The 8,211-nt window shown below is 45.4% G+C and overlaps 1 non-coding gene across 1 annotated transcript; it reads right to left on the reverse strand.

The window, feature by feature from the left end:
• Window positions 1–3,459: 3,459 nt before the first annotated feature.
• On the reverse strand, window positions 3,460–3,554 carry trnai-uau (transfer RNA isoleucine (anticodon UAU)). The gene is made up of 2 exons: window positions 3,517–3,554; window positions 3,460–3,495 (listed from the first exon to the last, which is right to left on the reverse strand). It is a non-coding gene; the product is annotated as a tRNA-Ile (tRNA).
• Between the last annotated feature and the right edge of the window lie 4,657 nt (window positions 3,555–8,211).

Genomic DNA, 8,211 nt, shown 5'->3' on the forward strand with positions numbered 1-8,211 from the left:
ATGAGGTGGAATCTGTATGGGTATAATTGAGAAATACTAAGGGGGAAAAGACATTAGTGGGAGTGGTATATAGACCTCCAAACAGTAAGGTGGAGGTTGGGGATGGCATTAAAAGGGAAATTAAAGAATCGTGCAATAAGTGCACAGCAGTCATCATGGGTGACATTAATCTACATATAGATTGGGCTAACCAAATTAGTAACAATATTGTGGAGGAGGAATTCCTGGAGTGGTTACAGGATGGTTTCCTGGACCAATATGTCGAGGAACCAACCAGAGATCAGGCCATCTTAGACTGGGTGTTATATAACGGCAAAGGATTAATTAGCAATCTTGTTGTACGAGGCCCCTTGGGTCGGAGCTATCATAATATGATCGAATCCTTCATTAAGATGGAGAATGAAGCAGTTGACTCAGAAACTAGGGTCCTCAATTTAATTAAGGAAACTACGATGGCCTGAGGAACGAGTTGGGTAGGATTGATTGGGGAATGGCACTCAAAGGGTTGACGGTGGATTTGCAATGGGAAACATTCCAAGACCGAATGGATGAACTACAGAAGTTGTTCATCCCAGTTTGGCATAAAAATAAAACAAAAAAGGTGACTCAACCGTGGCTAACAAGGGAAATAAGGGACAGCATAAGATCCAAGGAGACGACATACAAATTGACCAGAAAAAGCAATAATCCTGAGGATTTGGAGCAGTTTAGGATTCAACAAAGGAGGACAAATGGATTAATTAAGAAAAGGAAAATAGAATATGAGAGTAAGCTTACAGGGAACATAAAAACTAACTGTAAAAGCTTTTATAGATATGTAAAGAGAAAAAGATTGGTGAAGTCAAGCGTAGGTACCTTGCAGTCAGAATCGGGGGAATTTATAATGGGGAGCAAAGAAATGGCAGACCAACTAAATACACATTTTCGTTCAGTCTTCACAAAGGAGGACACAAATAACCTCCCAGAAATACCGTGGAACATAGGTTCCTGGAACTGAAAGAAATCAGTATTTGTAGGGAAATGGTGTTAGGAAAATTGATGGGTCTGAAGGCCGATAAATCCCCAGGGCCTGATAATCTACATCCCAGGGCACTTAAGGAAGTGGCCCTAGAAATAATACATGCATTGCTGGTCATCTTCCAGAACTCGATAGACTCTGGAACAGTACCCAAGGATTGGAGGGTAGCTAATGTTACCCCACTATTCAAAAAAGGTGGCAGAGAAAAAGCGGGGAATTATAGACCGGTAAGCCTGGTGGGGAAAATGCTAGAGTCCATTATAAAAGATATAATAGCAGAGCCCTTGGAAAGCAGTGACAGGATCGGACAAAGTCAACATGGATTTACAAAAGATGCTTGACTAATCTACTGGAATTTTTTGAGGATGTAACTGGTAAAATAGATAAGGGAGAACCAGTGGAAGTGGTGTATTTGGGCTTTCAGAAGGCTTTCGATAAGGTCCCGCATAAGAGGTTAGCGTGCAAAATTAAGGCACGTGGCATTGGGGGCAAGGTATTGACTTGGTTAAAGAACTGGTTGGCGGACAGAAAGCAAAGAGTTGGAATAAACGGGTCGTTTTCCAAGTGGCAGGCAGTGACTAGTGGGGTACCTCAAGGATCGGTCCTATGACCCCAGCTGTTCACAATATATATTAATGATCTGGACGAGGGAATTGAATGTAATATCTCCAAATTTGCAGACGACACAAAGCTGGGTGGGAGGGTATGCTGTGAGGAGGATGTCATGAAACTCCAGTACGATTTGGACAGGTTGGGTGATTGGGCAGAAACATGGCAAATGCACTATAATGTGGATAAATGTGAGGTTATTCACTTTGGTGGCAAAGGCAGGAAGGCAGATTATTATTTGAATGGCAATAGATTGGGAGAAGGGGAAGTGCAAAGAGACCTGGGTGTTCTTGTGCACCAGTCGCTGAAGGTAAGCATGCAGGTGCAGCAGGCGGTTTAGAAGGCAAATGGTATGTTGGCCTTCGTAGCAAGAGGGTTCGAGTAGAAGAACAAGGACGTCTTGCTGCAGTTGCACAGGGCCTTGGTGAAACCGCACCTTGAGTATTGTGTGCAGTTTTGGTCACCTTACCTGAGGAAGGACGTTCTTGCCATGGAGGGAGTGCAGCGAAGATTCACCAGGCTGATACCTGGGATGGCAGGAATGACGTACGAGGAGAGATTGTGTCAATTGGGCTTATACTCACTGGAGTTTAGAAGATTGAGAGGGGATCTCATCGAAACCTATAAAATTCTGTCAGGTCTGTACAGACTAGATGCAGAAAGGATGTTTCTGATGGCCGGGGAGTCCAGAATCAGGGGTCATAGTCTAAGGATAAGGGGTAAGCCATTTAGGACTGAAATGAGGAGGAATTTCTTCACCCAGAGAGTGCTGAACCTATGGAATTCTCTGCCACAGAGGGCGGTGGAGGCCAGTTCATTAAATATATTCAAGAAAGAGTTGGATATATTTCTTGAGGCTAAAGGGATCAAAGGATATGGGGAGAAGGCAGGACAGGGTACTCAATTTGGATGATCAGCCATGATCTCATTGAATGGCGCAGCAGGCTCGAAGGGCCGAATGGCCTACTCCTGCTCCTATCTACTATGTTTCTATATAAGTACCACACGCTAACCGATTGCGCCACTACAGCTGCGCTTCATGTGTGCCAGTTATCCGTGCTCATTTACTTGCACGTTTCAGGTTGTCTAATCGTGCGGGGGCGCAATGTTGTTTAATGGAGGTGCATTGGCTGGGTTTATATGAAAGAGTGAAGCAGGTGTTTTCTCATGTGTTAGTGAGCTGGTGAATTTACCAACAGCTGCACCAGACCATGGCGCCATAAACACTGAACATTTTTACCCAACTCCTACAATACGGGCTGCAAAATAAGAACCGATGAAAATTCATCACATGCAAAACGGAAGAAACGTTTTAAACATTTGCCCATGATTCGGTAACCATGTGAATTACCCGGTGATTAATGACGATTACAACAACCTTTTCACACAGTCTAATGAGTTTTACTTAATAGAATAAACAGTTTTCTTAAAGTTCACTCCTTGACATGCAATGGAGCCCTATCGCAGGGTAAGAGTATTTGTAGCTGACAATTGCTGTTCTGAGCTGCTCCTCTAATTATTTAAAGAGCAGCAGTTTCCGAAGTGTAGCGGTTATCACTTCCGTCTAAAGTACAACAGGTCCCTAATTCAATCATCTCTTGCAGGTAGAGATCCCTGGACCTCTCGCCTTTTTAAGTAGCGAAATTCCTTGAGCGAGAATCAGATCTCTAGACCAACCAGCCGCCGATCTTGGGCTCGAAGTTGCATTGGGTTTCCCTGCGCTGGCCCCACCTTCCCTCCTGTCAATAAGTAACACTGAAGGGCTCCTTTAAAACTCCCATCCGTTATTGCAACACGGTGGGCCTCAGGAAACTAAGAGCAAAAACATTGGCTGCTCTAGGTGAGGTTCGAACTCACAACCTCGGCATTTCCCCGAAGCTATACTGTTATATAAGTACCACGCGCTAACCAATTGCGCCACTAGAGCTGCGCTTGATGCGTATTAGTTATCCGTGCTCATTTACTTGCACATTTCAGGTTGTCTAATCGTGCGGGGGCGCAATGTTGTTTCATTGAGGTGCATTGGCTGGGTTTATATGAAAGAGTGAAGCAGGTGATTTCTCATGTGTTAGCGAGCTGGTGAATTTACCAACGGCTGCACCAGATCCTGGTGCCATAAACACTGAACATTTTTACCCAACTCCTGTAATGCGGTCTGCAAAATGAGAACCGATGAAAATTCATCACATGCAAAACGCAAGAAACGTTTTAAACTTTTGTCCATGATTCGGTAACCATGTGAGTTACCCGGTGATTAATGACGATTACAACAAACTTTTGACACAGTCTAATGAGTTTTACTTAATAGTATAAACAGTTTTCTTAAAGTTCACTCCTTGACATGCAATGGAACCCGTATCGCAGGGTAAGAGTATTTGCAGACGACAATTGCTGTTCTGAGCTGCTTCTCTAATTATTTAAGGAACAGCAGTTTCTGAAGTGTAGCGGTTATCACTTCCGTCTAAAGTACAACAGGTCCCTAATTCGATCATCTCTTGTCGGTAGAGATCAATAAAATGCATTAACAGCCGTGCGGTATTCTCCTTTTCTCTATACAGTTCTGTACACACTCAAACTGTACAGAAATACCGACAGTGTGAGATAACATTACAGGACCCTGCAGCGCTGCCTCGGTCAATAGCAACAGTTCGGAGCTGCATTTCAGACCCGGCAACAAACCCATGAGTTTGTTTGCTGTTACCCAGCTCCCGGAGTGAGTGAGGCCGCGACAGCAGCGAACTTCAGGCTGCCTGTCCGGCCCCGCTCTCTCCAAGCGCCTACTGCCGGCGGAAAACAGCGATTGCAGCCTCAGAGAGTGTAAACTGCCCATCGCTGCGAAACAAAATGTCACTGAAGCAGAGGAGCGCAGAGATTTGCATCTGCAGCGTGTAGGTGAGGATGTCGAGGTTGATATAGGTCGACTCGTTGTTGGAAACGCTGAAATTGAATCTTTCTCTGGCAGATGTTGCAGGTTTACGTATGAAAAGTGCCCTCGAGGTGCAATCGACAAATTTGGAGATGCCGTGTAGTGGAACAAGTTAAAGGATCAGCACAGTTAATGCCGAGAACAAATTAAACAGTAGCTCAAGCTGATGGACCTTGCACTGGTGAAAATCCTGGACGGAGATTTAGAGGAAGCGACAGTGGGAAGGGCTGTGCCTCGATTCCAACACTTCTCCAAGCACGGCGGCATAGTGGTTAGCACTGTTGCCTCACAGCGCCAGGGACCCGGGTTCAAATCCGGCCTCGGGTGACTGTCTGTGTGGAGTTTGCACATTCTCCCCGTGTTTGCTGTGGGTTTCCTCCGGCTGCTCCGGTTTCCTCCCACAGTCCAAAGATGTGCGGGTTAGGTTGATTGGCCATGTTAAAAATTGACCCTTCAGTGTTAGGGGGGATTAAATACGTGGGGTTACGGGGATCGGGCTTGGGTGGGATGGCTGTCGGTGTAGGGACCGGGTGCTAGGGTGTGGATGATCAGCCATGATCTCGTTGAATGGCGGAGCAGGCTCGAAGGGCCGAATGGCCTACTCCTGCTCCTATCTTCTATGTTTCTATTCCGGGCAAGTAATCGACAGCAAAAAAAGGGCTTGGAACCAGAATGGAACTGCGGGCCCACTTTTCAGACAAAATGCAATGGACAATACATGACAAATCCATTTGATTTTCCGTTTGATAACCAGTTGACTGGGCCTGTATTCCAGACAGAGTGACTCTTTAGTCTAGGGGTATGAATCTCGCTTTGGGGATTGTAGATTGACATTTGCGAATGGTTCCGCGTGAGGCCATTTTTAATGTCGACTTCTAATATTGGACTTGCGCTCAAAAGTTGCTCGAATCCGCCTAAGAAATGATCGTTTAGAGCCCAAATCATTCTCCATCAGTCTCCAGCGGCTTTGGAGGAAGGTCAGTGCAAACTACCATGTAAATATTGTGGCTTTAAAGACAAACAATTAAAGTATTTTTTTTAGCAAACAATCAGTAGTGATGGTTGTAAGTATATTTGTGTGTGTCCATATTAGATACAAATGTATTGGTGAGTTGCTATTGTATTAGTTGTAAATGCTTTTGCACCTCTGATCGCTGCAAGTATGTTTAGATGTATCTGTATTATTTATAAATGTATTGAGTGGGGGAATTTATGCCAGTTATAAATGTATTTCTGAGCACTGTAAATGTTCACTCCGGCCCCATTTTACCTTCTCATTGCCCCCACGTGGGACACGGCAGACCATCTGTTACATTAGGATTCAACTTTTGCTTTTATTGATAATTAGAAAATGTGAGCTGTAGAAAGTAATAAATCTGCATCCATCAGACTCTCTGATACCTCTTGAGCGTCCCTTACTCTGTCTGATTGGCCCTGAGCATCCCTTACGCGCTCCAGAACCTCTTGAGCATCCCTTACCCTGTTTAGTACATCCGGAGTATCCCTTACCCTGTCTGGTACATCCGGTGCATCCCTTTCCCTATCTGATACAACCGGAGCTTCCCTTACAATGTCTGGTACATCGGGAGCGTACATTACCCTGTCTGTTACACCCGGAGTGTCTCTTACCTTATCCGATACATCCGAAGCGTCCCTTACCCTGTCTGATGCATCCGGAGCGTCCCTTACCCTGTTTGATATATCCGGAGTGTCACTTACCCTGTCTGGTACAACAGGACCGTCCCTTACCCTGTTTGGTAAATCCGACTCGTCCCTTAAACCGTCTGGTACATCCGGAGCGTCCCTTACTCTGTCTGGTAAATCCGGAGCGTCCCTTCAACTGTCTGGTACATCCGGAGCGTCCCTTACCCTGTCTTTTACATCCGGAGCGTCCCTCACTCTCCTTGATAACTACTGAGCGTCCGTTTTCATTTTTGGTAGCCAGTTTGTCAAAATTGCATATTTCACCCTTCATCCGCAGCTATGTAGCGCTTCCCATCGCTCACGCCCCTCAACTGTTTAGGGAAAAGCGGCAACTACCAGGTGAACAAACCCAATTTTTCAGTTAGCCTCCCCAGTGCACTTCATTTCCCGAGGAATTTTCTTGTACAATCAGGCTGCTTTGGTTCCAAATGCCGGCCCTGCTTTCGCAGAGCTTGTCTGTCGAGAGGTCCCGCAGGTCTAAGTATATTGACTGGTTTGAAAGCACCAACTCAGATTGGGGTGAATGGGACATGTGCCCCAGCAATAGCGGTGGTAGCAGAGCACACTTAGCGTTTTAAGTAGGTGAAAGTGAATGTTAGATTAAGGTAATACTGCAGGAAATTTACAATGAAATTGAAGGAGGAATGTAAAGGAAGGCTATTGATTGTGGAAGGATGAAAAATCTGTGCCGTGACTGGGATTCTGACCGAGATTGCTGCGGCCACAACGCAGAGTACTAACCACTATACGATCACGGCGCCACACATCAACTACTGAAGCTCTGCTCTGACTACAACAAAGTAACGCACGGCACTGCATAGAAAAGATGGATTTTTGGTGAAGAGTCCAAAATCAGCACCGCCAGAAATTAGGACAGTGGTGGAATTCGACCCAGGCCCCGCAGGTATTGGAGCGTTCAACCAGAATGGGAACCAGTGCAGCTGCAGTTACATTAAAAAGAATTTTAGCCTTTTCACACGAGAAGAAACTTACCCCTAGAGATTCAATAAAACAAAGGCCCCGCTGCAAGTCGAACCCAGGATCTCCTGTTTACTAGACAGACGCTTTGATCAGCTAAGCCACGGGGCCAAATCCCGAAAAAAAAAATTCACCTCCACTCACTGACCTCTATCAGCTACCGGTCACTGTCTTCTGGAGTCTCAGTCCATTTTGTATTTCTCCAGCTCTCTTGTCTATTCCGCCATGTGTCCCATTGTTGTCTGTATCTCCCACTTAATTTATCTCAGTGTCAATCTGTGGGGTGATTCTGAATGATTACCTGAGTTTGTGTCTTATTATCTACATATATAAAAGGATCGATCTGTCTGTCTGTCTATCTGTCTGTCCTTCCGTCTGCCTGTCTGTCCGGCTATACACTCTAAAGTTATAGAGCCTACCTACACGTGCATTACATCAAAAGAAAGCTTATGATTCCAGAGCGGTCAGAAGTGTATTTACTTTTCGGCGAGACAAAAATTGCGCCCGCGGTATCCAAAAAACGTTCAAAATTCCGCTCATTATCCGCTCATTAGCATAGAGTGACATTAAGGTCGACCAATCGTACGGTCGAGCGACCCGACGGTCAACCAATCGCTGCATGGCGGGGGCAGGTTCGTTGCGCGTGCGGACAGGCCCTGCCAGAGCCGAGTGGCAGGACGATTGACCAATCCTACGCTTCGGTGACATGACGGTCGGCCAATCGGTGCATGTGTGGGCTGACCTTATCGTTCTGAGATGAGGTGAGTGGCCGCCATCTTGATTCCAAACTGTTCATTTCTTTTTCCCACTTTCTGCGTGTTTCTTTTCACATCTACATTTCCAGCAAAAAAAAAGTTGCTTTAAAAACACAAATTATTTTTTTAAAAAGTTAATTAATTTGTAAATCTTTTCTCTAACCTCTATAATTTTCCTACCTTTCACCATTTTTCCAGGCCGCGAAGCCTGGGCCTCTGTT

Source organism: Somniosus microcephalus, unplaced genomic scaffold (genome assembly GCF_052327205.1).
Source record: "Somniosus microcephalus isolate GS21.2 unplaced genomic scaffold, FLI_Smic_1.0 unresolved_chr1, whole genome shotgun sequence".
Lineage (NCBI taxonomy): Eukaryota > Metazoa > Chordata > Chondrichthyes > Squaliformes > Somniosidae > Somniosus > Somniosus microcephalus.